A 9,347-nucleotide genomic window follows, 5' to 3' on the forward strand; every position below is an offset into this window, starting at 1 on the left:
GGTACCAAAAAAAAAAAGAATTCAAATTATACAATCTAGCTGCTATTTAGCATATCATCATCCTGCCTAAAAGAAATCAGACCTGTTAGGGGTTATTTTCATTCTGTTCTTGCCTCTGTCCCTGGAACCCCTCTACTGTGTGAATCTGACACTTTGTACACTTGTAAATGAGGTCAAAGGGAATGTTACTTTCTGTGTCTGATGTCTTTTGGTTAGCCTGATATCTCACAGCTCACCCATGTTGTAGCATGTGTCAGTACTTTGTTCCTCTTTTTGGCTGAATAATAGCCATTATGTAGCCAGTCTTCTTTTTGTTTGGCCACTCATCAGCTTGATGGACTTCAGCGTTGTTTCCACTTTAGCCTGGTCATGAATGATACTGCTATGACTGTTCCTGCACAACTTTTTGTGTAGACATGTGTTTTCATATGGCAAAGTGCAACTGCTGGGTCATACAGAAATTCTGTTTAACTCTTTGAGGAACCACCAAATGTTTTCCATAGCTGTTGCGTGACTTCACATTCTTATCAGCAGTGTATGAAGGTTTCAATTTTATCATAACTCAGCATGTTATTGTCTGTTACCAATTGTAGCATCCTAGTGGGTATAAACTAGTATCTCATGATTTTAACTTTCCTTTCCTAATGACTAATGATGTTGAGTATTATTTCAAGTACTTTTTGCACATTTTCAAATGAAAATAATTTAAAACTTTCTCCTGTCTCCTATTAATCTAAACATCATAGAAATATAAAAGTTTAAAGATACTTTGTGTATGAACTTCTGATTTATCTATTATTCTTCTATTAGCTGCACCCACGTACATAGGTTCAGTCTTGGTAGGTATTTTGTAGAAATTAGTTGTATTGATGTTAAGAGTGCTGATTATGCAGTTCTGCACTTCCTGGACACCCGCATATCCAGGAGTTGGGACTGCTTGTTTCAAGTGTCTGGAACAATCCTGGCGCGACCTCTGAAACATAGAATTACAGAGAAAGCACCAGCTGTTAGTTGAGAACTACTGAATGAAGACCACAGTTGTCTATATTGCTGACTTGGTAGAATTATAGAGAGCAAATAATAGTAGTATGCATGGGAATATTGATACTACTAATTTTATGTACTTTGATTTATTCATTACTCATTATGTTTTCTGTGTTGTTATAGAAATTTTAAAGTACCTATTTTTGTGATCATAAGGTTAACAGTCATAAATTCCCAATGATGAATGTGATCACAGTGTATACCTAAAATGTACCAATAAACTTAATGGAAAAAAGGAAAAATTTAAAAACATGAAAGTACAAAAGAGCAGAGAAAAACAACTAGTGTTCAGAATAAGTCACTATTAACATGTTGGTATGAATCCTTTCAGATATCCTATTGATACAGTTTAAAATAATTTCTTTCTAGAGGTAGCTAACACAGAGAGAACAAAAGAAAAAGGATATTCAGTCTTACTTCCTGTGCTTCAGAAGCAACCCCTGATGTAATCTTTGAGTTACACACACACACACACACACACACACACACACACACGTATATGCACATCTATGTGTGGGTGAAGTTCCTCTTCCTTAAAGTATTGGTGCAAATAATAAATTGTAAATAGTTTAAATACTGGTCCATTTTTCTGTCCAACCTGATTTCTTTTTTTGTATGTGTGTTGTTTGACTTCTACTGATGCTTTTTTTTTTTTTTTGCTTAATACTAATCTCTTTGTATGGTTCTCAGATCACTAAGTATTGAGGTTTTTTTCTTTCCTTTTAAAAAGTTAGTATTTGTTTGAGATACGTAATAAATACCTTCATGGGGGAATTGGCACACATACCTTGCACGTCTCGATCCTTTCCATTTCTCCTCCCCTCCCTCCCATCATCCTCATCCCCAGATCCCCTCCCATCTCCACAAAGTCTATTTCCTCATTTCCTAAACCTATCTTTTATTTTGCTTCTAAATTATTTATACCTTGGACTTCCTATATAAAAGGAACTATGATATATTTAGCCTTTTGTGTCTGATTTAATTTATTTAACATTATGGTCTCCAAGTGCATCCATTTCTCTACAAATTATTCAAATGTATCCTCCTTTATGGCTGAGTAATTAATATATAAATTTTATATATAGCTCAAATTTTCCTTATTAATTCATCTATTGATGGGCACGTAGGCTGCTTCCAAGGTTTGGCTATTCTGAATTGTGGTGCTATAAACATGGGTTGGGATAACTGTAATATAACGTCTTTGACTCTTTTGGGTAGACACCTAGACGCGGTAAAACTGGGGCAATGGAATCTCTAGCTTCAGTTTTCTGAGGAATCTCCATAGTGATCTCCATAGTGGTTATAGGAGTTTATATTGTCTCCTACAATGGAGAAGGGTTCCTTTTCCCCCGCAGGCTCACAACAACATTTGTTGCTTTTTGAGTTCATGGTGGCAGCCATTCTTTCTTGAGTAAGATGCCTTCTCAGTGTTGTTTTAGTTGGGATTTCTCTGACGGCCAACGATGGCGAGCACTTTTTAATGCACTATTGCCCATTTGTGTGTTTCCTGTGAAGTCTATTCATTTCAATGGCCATTTTTGGTTGGGTCTTTTTATTTTGGCAGGTCTTATTTTTCAGGTCTTCTTTGTAGCGTAGTCCTTTGTCTAAGAATAGCTGGCAAAACCTTTTTCCCATTCTGTAGATTGTCTCTTCAGTCCGTTAGTTGTTTCCTTTGCTGTACAGAAGCTTTTCAATGTGATATTCTGATATAGTCCTATTTGTTGGTGGTGTTAATTCTTGTGCAGTTGAGGCTCTATTCAGAATGTCTTTGTCTGTATTCAAGAATTGTCTACGTATTGAAGAATTTTACCATTTTTTCTTCCAACAGACTCAGTGTTTCTATTTTTATATATAACTCTTTAATCCATCGTGATTTGATTTTAGTGCAGGGTGAGAGATATGGCTCCATATTCATTCTTCTGCACGTGGATAACTAGTTTCCTTAGCACATTTGTTAAAGAGGCGATCTTTTAACTAGCTTGTAGCTTTACATCAGAGAGCTAAATGTGCCCGGGGCTGTTTCTGCATCCTAAATTCTGTTCCTTTGATCAATACATCATTTTTGTGCCAGTGCTGTGCTGCTTTTGTCACTGTAGTTTTGTGATATGACTTGAAATCTGGGATTGGGATGCTTCCTATTCTGCTTTTGTTATCCAGGATTGGTTCTGGTTCCATATGAATTTTGGGATCTTTTTTGTTTAGTTCCGTGAAGAATGCTGTTGTTGTTTTGATTGAGATTGCATTAAATACGTGTTTCAGTTTTGGTAATCTGGCTATCTGGACAGTATTAGCTCTGCCTATCCAGGAACAGGGAATGTCTTTCCATTTTCTGATGTCCTCTTCACTCTCTGTCAGAGTACTATAGCTTTTGTCCTGAAGGTCTTTCATTTCTTGGGTTAGGTTAATTCCTAGATATTTGATTTTTGGGAAACTATTGAGAATAGGATTGCTTTCTCGATTTCTCTCTTGGTGGGTTTATTGTTGGTGTACAGGAATTCTACTGATTTTTGTATATTGATTTTGCATCCTGTTACTTTGCTGAATTTATTTCCTAGCTCTAGGAGTCTTTGGTGGAGCTTTTTGGGCCTTCTGTGAATGAGGATGGTTTGGCTTCTTCCTTTCCTATACATACCCCTTCTATTTCTTTCTCTTGCCTAGTCGCTCTGGCTAACCTTTTGAGCAGTATCTGAATAGGCCTGGTGAGAGCGGACATACTTGTCTTGTTCCTGATTTTAGAAGAAAAGCTTTCAGTTTTCCCCCATTTAATATGATGGTGGTAGTGGCTTTGTCATAAATGACTTTTATCAGTTTGGAGTAAGGTCCTTCTATATCATTTTTTTGGTCAGTGATATTTTAAAAATCATGAATGGATGTTGTTTGTTAACCAAGGCTTTTTCTGCATCTATTGAGATGATCATGTAATTTTTGTCCTTATTTCTGTCCCTATGATGTGCCACACGTATTGATCTCTATATTGAGCCATCCTTGGATCCCTGTGATGAGACCAACTTGGTCATGATGTGTGATATTTTAAATAATGTGTTGCATTCTGTGTATAGCATCTTGGTGAGGGTTTTTGCATCTATGTTCATTAAGGCGGTTGGCCTGTAATTTTCTTTTTTGTTAAGTCCTTGCCCAGTTTTGCTACTGGGGTGATGCTAACTTCCAGAAATGCTTTGCTCTTTTTTCTTCATTCTTTTCCATAGTCTCTCAGTGACTTCTAGTTTTCCTCTTGGCTCTTTATTGATTCCCCGAGCTCTTCTTCCTTTCCTCTTCCCCAAGTTGTTTTCCAGGGGTCTCGATTACAGGTCCTGGAGAGGCTCTGATATGCTGCTGGACTTCACTCCATGATCATTCAAAAACAAACAAACAAACAAAACAAACAGTATTGAATTTTTATTGATGGCATTCCTGAGAAACTTTTCTTTTACAGCATTCTCTGTAAAACAACTCCAGTAGTTACACAAAGAATGTTTTACCTTTCCTGGCTCCCTTAAACCTGCTTCAAGCACTCTATCTTGGCCTGCTGTAGCAATTGGAGAACGTATTTGAAATTGTATTTCTTTAGGTAAAAGGAGTAATTTCTTGATGAAGCCTTAGTTAATGATGGATTTCTGTCAGGTAGCAGCGTGGACGTCATCCTGACTGTGAATTATTAACACTTCGTGGGGGCCTAACTTTTAATGATTTCATTCTTAATGTCATATTCTAAAAATACACAGAAGTGGGAATATTTCTGTATTTTTGTTTGAATTGACAATAAGTTTAGATTTCTGGAATTTGTCACTAACATTTTAATAAATAAATTTGAACCCAGAGCTGTACACATGCTGGGCACACACTCTAACCACTGAGCTACAAGCCAGCCCTGGCCGCTGATACATTGAAATCTTCCCGAGGTTGAGTCGGACCTTCAAGTGAGGAAGCATTTTCTCCCTTCATTTTTCTTCCAAGTCTTTCATTCTTTCAAAAAGAGAAGACCATTATTTACAAAATGAATTTTCTCTTTGTAGCTTTCCCTTTCCTGTAATTTATAATATCTGATCATCTCATGGTATCAGAAATTAAAATTTCTTTAATAAATTACTAGAGGCTCATTCTCTGGATTAAAAGAGGGAAACCTATATAATATAAATATGTAGTGTACTTTTTAATTGTTCATATTTATAGTTTGGTTATTAACAAAATCATCTCTTAGAGTGCATAATCATATTTAATATATGCTTAATTTTTATCATGCATAGTAAGAAATGTAAAAAATTTAAATAATTTCAAAAGCGTACTGTTGAGTCACATGCATTTTTCTTTAGTGATTTTCTTCAGCCATCATATGAAGGTGGCAGGGAGAAAGGGAATTAGGACATGACCCAGAGACCTGGGTTGTGGTGACCGCAGGCCCTGAGCAGGAAGCTGTGTTCATGGGGGTGAGTCATTTTCGTAATCTGAGCTATTTAAGAAATGACACAGCTGGCCTTGATGGTGTCCAGTGTCCCTCTCAACTTGAGAGGTTATGACTGTGGTCCAGAAAGATTGATAGGGTGAGAAAGAAAGCTCCCAGGTGAGGGGAGTGAGACCCTAATGCCACTGATCCAAAGTGAAGTGAAAGAGCAAGTGACAGGCGGGGCCAGTAGACACGGACTGAAGACACAGTCTAGCTGGCGGTATTTCCTTGCCTGCCTTTTAAAAGTAGTCTGTGTTTGCAGTACGTAATGATTGCATTTATCGTGGGCATTGGCACATGTACATAACACATTTTAACTGTTTTTGACTCCTTTCCCTCCCATCCCTCCCTGCTCCCTCCAAATCTTGTTCTTCTCATTTGAAAAAGCTCTATTTCCATTTTTCTTAAATTGTTTTTAAAAATGGCTTTTCCTTTCCCCTCCCTCCATTTCCTATTCCCCTTCTCATTTGAAAAAGATCTCCCTATTTCTTATTATCTGTTCTTTATTTTGCTCTTTGTTTATACTTTGGGTTTCTCATATAAGAGAAACTATGCTTGTGTGTCTGATTCACTGCCTTAACATTGTGGTCTTGAGGTGCATCCTTTCTCCTATACCTGTCTCCAGCTGTTGTTGGCACAGTAACGGGTAGCAGAACTGCATGGCTCAGTAGGTTCTGAAGTGAAAGGGTCTCTTCTTTGTCTCCCTCCTGGCAAACTCAAGTCAGGGATGGTGGTAGAAAATCAAGACTGGGTCCTTTGGGGTTGAAAAGCACTAGAAAATATCAAATTTGTCGAGTTCAGGTAGTATATACAAAAGGAGGAATAATTTCTGTATTTTTGTTTGAATACATCAAGTAAGTCAAAGAGTCAGAAAATGGCCAGCACAACTGGGCATTGGTATAAAGAGTCTTATTATTGTTAGTCCTCAACAGATAATATAATTGAGAAGATCAACAAGTAGGCAATAAGGAGCGGGGACACCGACCTTTAAGCCAGGTGTGTTCTATTTTGTCATTCATACTCTGCCCCCATTTATGCAGCTGTTTGAACACAAACAGTTCTGAGCTCACTCAGAGACCAGAAACAAAATTTGCACTCTGCCTCTCTAGTCCAAGTGAGAACAATAGTTCTTGGTAGCATTAGTACAGAAACAGCCATCTAGACTTTGATTTTTTTTTTTTTTTTTTTTTTTTTGGTACTGGGGATTGAACTTGGGTACTTGTGCTTGCGAGGCAGGTGGAGGAAACACTGAGCTAAATCCCTAGCCCTAGACTTTGATTTTTAATAGTAGGAGAAGAGGACTGGGGATTTAGTCTGCCTCTCAAGCACAAGGACCCAAGTTCGATTCCCAGTACCAAAAAAAAAAAATAGTAGGAGAAGAAGGTCAGTGTTTCTAAGGAGGGCAAGTAGCAACTCCTACTACAGAGCCACAAGCTCACTCAGTTTTCAAAGCCTTTGTCTTTGGACAGCCTAGGGCAGTGATGGCGGACCTTTTAGAGCTTGCAGTGATACAAACAACCTGCTGTGTGGCACGAGTGCCATAGGTTCACCACCACCGGCCCTAGCAAACAAGACCCAGTGCTGCTCTGCCTGTGCAACTGCAGGTGGAAACAGATTTTGGTCTGACACTTGCTTGCCACTTTCTAGAGAGGGACACAGAGAGGTCACCAATTGGCTGAGGGTTCTTTTGCTAAATTTGGATAGAAATCATGAATTGACACAGTGCAGCTCTTCTTTAATGTTTACATCTCTGGACTCTAAGTGCCAGTAGGAGTCAACTCTAGTGTTAGCAGCCCTCCGCCACTCTTCTGGCAGCTGGCTCCAGCAGCTTCCTACCAGCAGGCCTCAGGAAATCTCCTGGCAGCAAGAGATGGAAGAGTTCACCAGTTCTGTGTTCTTTGCCATCATCCTCACCTGCTAGCTGCCCTGTATTTCCAGGCCTGGCTGCTGCTGCCGCCAGTGCAGATAGCCTTGGTGTTGCCAGTTCTTAGTGTACTAGCTCTGACTGTTCCATGTGAGGTAGAAATCATGAACAGGCAAAAATATGCCTTCAAAAGAGGCTTCATTAGGACTTACGCTGGAGCATGAAGGGGAACTGGACTGGCCACTCAGGGTGGATGGGGAGGCTGCTCATATGGAAGAAAAAGGCTGGCTCACACATGCTCAGGGTCAGACTTTCTGTTTAGTCGTGGGTCAGGGTGGGTGAGGGTGGGGGAGGCTTCTTTCTGGCCTGACTGAGGGTGGCTGCAGAGGGGTGGAGTCATCTGGGATACCCAATCTTGACACAGCCAAAGCAGCTGTCTCCTGGAGCTGCTGTGGGGCATCTGATGTAGCCATGGACAGCTGCAAGGTGCTTGGGGCAGCTGCAAAAGAAATTTTGAAAGAAAAATTACCTATAGTGCCAAAAATAATTACCTCTTCGGAGCCCTGGGCTCTTCTCTCCCTTTCAGAGGCACTGAGATAAGAAGTGTTCTTCAAGGAAGCACCCGATTGCTGGGGTCATCTGCTGCTGCTGAGCTGTTCTGTCAAAGTTCCCTCAGTGGGCTGTGTGAGCTTCCTCTCCTCCGAGTGGAGGTGGGACCCAGCCCGGGAGATGCCCCACTTCCTGCCTTGAGTCTGGGGCACCATCTCCACACGTGGCCGAGCTGCTGACAGAGGGGAGATGACCACGGTGGCTTCCACTGATCTTTGTCCCCTTGTCCAGAGAAGTGCAGGAAGTGACCAGAAAGTAGGCGAGGAGGAGCTGTGGCTATCAGGTGGAGGGGAAGTGGGGGGAGCAAGAGAGTGCTGTGCTTCATCCTCTCCAGGCTCAAGGTAGGCACAGAAGCCTTGGGATGGGTTTTATTTCCCTTTAAGAAGAGATAGGAAATAATCACAGATGGATAAAAATGTCCACTAAAATCAACCTTGTTAATAACTAATTCTATACTACTTGATGCTCAAGTATTATCATTTAACATCTATTTATTTTAACATCTCTTTATTTATCATTTTAAACATTTATTTATTTATTTATCATATCACACCACAGAATGGGACTTATAACCAAACTATTTCTTGTGGTTTGTGCTAAAATTTTCATATCTTGGGCCAGGGATTTAGCTCAGTGGTTCTATCACTTGCCTCACAAGTGCAAGAACCTGAGTTTTATCTCCGTTACCAAAAAAAAAAAAAAATTCATATGTTTATTTCTGATTTTTTGGACTGAATTATGAACTCTGTCCTAGTGAGGACCAGGCCTTCCAGCTTGCATTTCTCATAACACACAATACCTGCACTGCTTTGCAAATAGTGGGTTTTAGTGTCTGTGGAGTGAGTGATTCAGTAGAAAAAGCGACCTTCACAACCTACCCCAAAACCAAACCAAACCAAACCAAACCAAACAAACAAAAAAAAACAAAGCAGGAAGCAAAATATCAAGTAAAGTCACAAACTGCTTCTCAAAGGGTTCTTTCCCGGATTATGTGTGAGAAAGTTTAACTTTGACCATTGTTTTGAGAAAATACTGGAAAAAAGCAGCAATAACGGAAAGATCTTTATTTAAACTTGTTTTTAATTTTTTGGGTAGTGTTTAAGTAATTTCTACGCAGGTTTCCACAAAAGGAGGGTGAGCAGTCCGGGGTGGGCCCGGTTGGGCGATGATGCATGGCCTTCCGAAGCCCTTCGTCCAGTGCCCAGCTGCCCATGACACGGTGGCCCGCAGGGCAGGACCGCAAGGCGCTCCAGGTATCAGGGAAGGAGCATGAAAATTTAAGAAGCAGGAACTTTGGTTAGATTAAGACAGGCATAGGTGGTAACTGGAGAGAACAAACGGAACTGCTCAGCAGGCGCCCTGAAAGGGCGTGGGGGAAGCGGCCTCGGG

This window comes from Heterocephalus glaber, unplaced genomic scaffold, assembly GCF_053883595.1.
Source record: "Heterocephalus glaber isolate CG9 unplaced genomic scaffold, H.glaber_assembly_v1.0 deba00001688, whole genome shotgun sequence".
In the NCBI taxonomy this organism is placed as follows: domain Eukaryota; kingdom Metazoa; phylum Chordata; class Mammalia; order Rodentia; family Bathyergidae; genus Heterocephalus; species Heterocephalus glaber.